This window comes from Apus apus, chromosome 5 (genome assembly GCF_020740795.1).
Source record: "Apus apus isolate bApuApu2 chromosome 5, bApuApu2.pri.cur, whole genome shotgun sequence".
NCBI classification, from domain to species: domain Eukaryota; kingdom Metazoa; phylum Chordata; class Aves; order Apodiformes; family Apodidae; genus Apus; species Apus apus.
The window spans coordinates 55327347-55333380 of NC_067286.1; positions in this window are offsets into that span (position 1 = coordinate 55327347).

Sequence of the window (6034 nt, forward strand, 5' to 3'; positions counted from 1 at the left end):
CACCCTGGGTGGTGGCCTGCCTTGCCTGCTGTGCTAGTAGCAAGCCAGCGGACTCATCTTCATTCACCTTCTAATGGAATGCACATATTTAACATTTTCTGGAAAGGCTATTGTGGAACCCAGCAGGAACTCACATTACTGGAAACCTATACCCCATGCAAGGAGAGCAGTGTCATGTGGCAGAGAAGATGAGAGGCAGAGATAGTCTGCCACAGAACAATCAGTTTTCTCCCAAAATGTCAAATTACCAAAAAGCAAAGAATTGGGTAAGTGGAGGGTGAGACTCCCTCTTACCTTCCTGGTGCAAAAGCAGCTGCTGCTTGCTGAGATGGGTGTAGCAGCATGGCAAAAAGCATTGCTTGGGGTCAAAGCCAGTTTCTTCTGTTGGGCAGTGGTGGCATGTTTAGGCTGGAGGCAAGGAGCCCTGTAGCACTTGCAAACCTGGTGCTTAATGTCACTCAGTACTGGAGTTTCCATGCATCATGTGTGGAAAATCTCCTTTCCAGGCATATATTACCCTAGGGATGGGATGACAGAGGGACTGACACTGCCTCGTCACCTCCTTGAGGTTTTCCTGTGTGGTATGTTGTGTGGGCCACATAAGGATGCAACAGGTGGTACCTGATGGCTCCAGGGGATATAATTTTAACCACTGCCAATTTTATGTCACTGTGAGATCTGTGTTGAGTCCTGGCTGTTCTACTTGCTTGAGTCAGAAAGCAGGGGGAGTTTTAATGTAATTGATTATATAGGATGAGAATGGGAACATTGTTGTCTTGCTCCTAACATTTATATTTTAAACTTAAATCCACAGGATCCTCACGTTTGTTTAATGTTATTCCATTGACATAAGACATTTTAATTTATCTTTAATTAGACATCTGCTTAGTAGTTCTTTTAGACATGTTCTGCTTGACACTCTTGTTTAAATGAAGAGATACAATTTTCAGGTATTAGCCTTTATTTAAACCACTAGTAAGAGATGGAAACTGGCTTTTATAATGCTAAACTGAAGAATGGCAAATCCAAATCAAATAAATCCTAATTTGTGTTTTTATCTTTATCCCCCCCCCCCCCCCCCCCAATCCAATAATTGCATGAATTCTTTTGTGGAGAAAGGTGATCCCTGGCAGCTACAGGGAGCCAGGAGTCCCATAACAAGCAGCACATCCCTCACATTCACATTATAAAAGCTGTTACTCATATGCATTGCTTCCACCACAAATTAGAGCAGGGCACCCTTCTTCCCTTTGTCTTTAAAAACACATTGTGGCTTTCATTTCAGAGGCAGTAACTCTCCAAGTTTTAAATTCACTCAGTTCTGAAAAACTAGGGGTTTTTTTTAAAGTTTCTTGTTTTCTCTGTTAAAAACAAACAAAATAATTTAAAAAACGCAACTTGAGACACTAAAAAGTTGCCATTTTCCTCTAAGACCACTGATAACATGTTTTCCTCCATTTTCTCCAGCCTTTCTGCCATGAAGAATCCAAAACCTTCACATCTAATTGTAGCAACCTACCCTTTTGGAGACCTTGCATGAGCCCAGTTAGGACAGTGGGCAGGAGCTGTTCCTCTCACTCTTAAGGTTTCAGACCCCAGACCTTATGCTTTGAAGGACAAGGATCTTTTCAACCCACCTTATAATTCATGCTGACACACCAAAGGAATTCTGTTTAAAATGCCCGTGATTGCAGTGAAATATCCATTAAATGGATATTTGCAATCAAGCCAGCATTCAGCTTCAGCATGGTTCCTGGAGCATGACAAATTCTCTTTATGAATTAGTCATTTAATTTCTGAAGTATAAGTTGGATATTGTCACATACCCATGTGTCCTCCATACCCCTGACAACACTACCCCCACACATTTACTATTCAGTAGGTTGTGAAGCCATGAAAATCCTGGTACTGGGATGCTGCTGGGACATACAGCCAGACCCAAGAGCTGAGGAAAGCTCCAGATACCACAGCACTGTAAATCTAAGGATAATTCATTGCTGCTGTCAGTTATTCACTGATGATGATTCAAGCAGGAAGGATTAGCACAGACACCTATCTCATCAACCCAGTCTTCCCTTGGCAGCCTAGTAGATCCTTCTGGATAAGGTCTTCAGGTTGGTGAGGTCTTGCAAGTACAGAACTGCAGCTGAAAGCACAGGGTGGAACAAAATAAACTAAACATGGGATGAAAACCTACAATTTAGGTTCTATTTCACTGTTACTGGTCCTTGACTCCTAGCTTGGATGTTGAGGGGGGAAGCAACTAGTGGTTTTCCCCAAAATTTACAACTGAGGCAGAACAAAGTGAATTGGACCCAAAAATGGTCTCCTTGTAGCTCTGGAGTGCACTAGCTCTGGAAGCAGCATGGTTGTTTTCTTAATTCTGACTGGCCATACCCAGCCCATCTGTTCTCCAGCAGGACACACAGGTGGCTGGGGTGGCTCATCCTCCTCCTGCTCATGAGCCCGAGGGCTGGGACTTGCTGCAGAAGAGGTTTCTCTAAATCTCAAGTGTTCTGTCCATCCTGGTTTCGGTCAATCTGAACTGGAACTGGTGATGCAGCCTGGAGGTGCTGGGATAATGTCCCTTGGGGAAGCAGGTGCTAACCCCACTCATGTGAAGGGTCTCTGCAGAGATGGAAGAGAAGCTTCTGATGCCTTTTCAACCATGAAGCCCTGGAGGTACCACAGGGATGAACAGCCACTCCCACTATCATTAAATCAATTTTGCTCCAGAAGGAACACGAAAAAAAAACAAAAAAAAAACAGATGGGGTTTGGGACATCAAACATCAGGAGGACTAGCTACTTAAAGCACAGTGAGAAAACACAAGCAAAGGCAAAGCAGTCATTTGACTCCTGCTGGCCCCAGCACCTTCCTTTTAGCTCAAGGTCCCTCTTTGGACCAAATCCAGTGCCCTCGGTTACCTTTAATGACACTTTAGCTTAAGGACACGATCCAGACTGAAACTGTGCCTCTTGAGTGTGATGGTAACTGAGGAGACAACTCAATTCCCTAGTTCACAAAGAGGCTAAGGTGCCACTTCCTATTTATAGCCAGGCTGGGTTAAATCAAGTGCCTTATTCATCCCTGAGGTTTTAAACAAATTCCAGAGAGGACAAAGGGCCTTGTGTCTTTTCCCCCACCCTACTCTTATTTTTAATTTTGGCCTAACTTGTACATGCAGAGCTAAGACTTGTTCCAAGAGTGATTCAAAACAAGACCAGAAAATCATTTGCTGGCTCAACGTGAACCACTGCACTGCTAGAAATCATCTGTATGATTTTCATATGCATTCTGAGAAGAAGAAGCTATTAAAATAATACAAAGTTTTGACATGTGAGTACAAACCCTTCTTGCAGATGCACTGATAGGAATCCTCTAAATTTTCTGGCATTGCTTTGGGTCCACTGCAGCTGAGGGTACCAAGGGAAAGAAAAAATAATAAAATGAGGTTATTTTAAACCCATGCTTTATAGAAATGTTCAGTAAGACACTGACACAAGCAGAGCAACAAATGGTGCTTATCTTGCTAAGCCCCTGTTCCAGGCAAGACCTGCTCTCTCAGGTCAGTACAGATTTTATCGCATTCTTCAAAGTTTTTCTGGTTTCTAACAGTGACGTGTACCCTGCTCACCATGCAGAGTCACAGGGTGTTTGGGTAGCAGTGCTGCTGGAGGTGCTTCACTGTTTGGACAAGGCAGCAAACTATGTGGCTTCAGTGCTTACATTTCATTTCAGCAAATAGGAAAGAACTGTCTCAGCTTACAAATAACCCAGACGTGTCATTACCTTGTTTTCACAATAGGCGAATTTGTCACAACCTGGCATCTGGCTCCGGTCGTGATAACCACTCATGTATCCAAGCCAAAGCTTTCCTTCCAAGTGATTCAATTTTAAACTCTTCAGGGTAGCAGGAGCCTTTTGGTTGCTTTGTATTGGAAATGCCTGCACAGAGCCTGTGGCAGCGGGCTCCAGTCTGCAAGCAGGAGGGTACCCTGTGGTGGGAAGAAGCCTGCAGGAGGTGCCTGTACCCAGGCAGAGGTGCCTGTACCCAGGCAGAGCTGCCTGGTCCACACCCTGCTTGAGGCTCGAGCTGAGTCTGCCCTGCTTTGAGGCAGATTTTGGCATATCACCCCTCTCCCCACTGCCCCCAGCCCTGCTTCCCTCTGCAGCCCACCCAGGAAGGGGGCTGCGGGCACAGTCCTGCCAGGTGGGGAGCTGGCTCTGGCCAGGACAACACCAGCAGGTTTTTGCTGTGCTCCCCACTTGCAGGTACCTGGGGCCAAACTGAGAGTGGGCTGAGACCAAAGCAGGCAGGTGAAATGGTCCAAAAGCTGCCCAACACGTTTGCCTAAAAGTAGAGAAAAAGCAACAGCTCTGAGTCTCTCCTGTTATCTTTCCTGGTTACTCTTCTGTTCCCAGGAAAACTGTAGGAAATTAGCTTTTTCGATTATTTTTTTTCCCCATGCAGAAAAGCTCACATGTATTTGTATGGAGACATAAAGTGTTTCTGCCATGCAGAATTCTGGCAAGAGCTGTGCTTGTTATTCCAGACTATAATAAAAATTGTTCAAATGACCTAGATCCATCGAGTACAGCACTAAGTGGGGATTTGCCGAGATCCAGCACACATATGTAATCAGAAAACATGTACAGACCTGGCAAAACATTGTGATGTCATCTTATTGAATCTTAATATATGTGTGTGCACTGGTTGCAGAAGAGAGAGGCAATAACACTAATGCTGGAAACTATGTTTGTATCAGTTTATAATGTCTGCTGGCAAAAGAAGAGAACTAAGAGCATCTTGAAATGTAAATTAACCTGATCCACCAACTCAGTGCCTGAACTGAAGTTATTTGACCACCTGTGTCTTAATCTTAGAAAACTGGATAAATGACTGATTTCCAAAATGAGAACCAGATCCTGCTGCATCGCGCTCATGGAACTACTTTTACTTGGAAGGAAAATTCCTCAGGCAACACTTTTTTGTGCCTTCAACACCAGAGGATGTGAGCTCTTAGCAGAAACATGGCTGCAGAGGGCAGGATAAGGCTCATGCTTTACACCAGGGCAGAGTCCAGCTGTCACCATGAGGCCATCACACCTGGGATGTTCATGAACAGCTGAGCTTCTGTAGCAACATGTGCTACAGGGGATGCATCGCAGTAGGTAGGTTCATAAGCACTGTAGCACTGCAGAGTAGTTAATTTGCACAAGTTAAACACACACACAAACCAAATGAGACATATTAGCACACAGCATATGATGCCAAACATCTAATATTAAGCATTCCTAGAATGACCATCAGCTCTGCTCCAGAGTAAGATTTCAGAAGAAACTGGAAGAGCTCATTTCCACTCCAAAGTTACTGTGATTAGCACTGCACTCATACTGATGTTGCAGGTTTTACTAGGTACCGCTATTAATTCTTTTAGTGTCACCTTTCTTTTCAGTGCATTTTAATAAACTTGAAGATCGTGACTGGAATTGGGAAGCTGAATTTTGTCAGGACTGTATATGCCAGCACTAACTCAGAAAACTTGCATATACCAGTGTTTCCACAGGCTGCCAGGAACACCTAACACTCTGTACACTGAATTATCCCATAGCTAAACAAGAACTTCTCCTTGCAGACACATTTTTTTTACCTAGAATAGCACCACTACCCTCTGAGTAACAGTTTGCTACCAACTCGAAAGAAAACTCTCTGGACACAATACATGAAAGAGCAGGAGTCTCTGATGTCTGATGTGAAACCAGCTGATGCAGATACTCAACCTTTATCACAAAGGCAGAAACCCACTCCAATTGTGTCCATGCTGCTAGGCTAGGTCTGATGAAGTTCTGCTCAGAAACATCCAACTTAATTTTCCTCTGAGATCAGGTGTGTCCAGAGGTAAGTCCTTTGACATTGAGGAATCTGAGGAGCTTCTAGAGGGGCAATACACTGAATTTAAGCATTAGGACTGGTTTTGGAGCTTACTTTGAAGTGGTTGTGGCCTTTTTCATCTGATGTGCATTTCTTGAC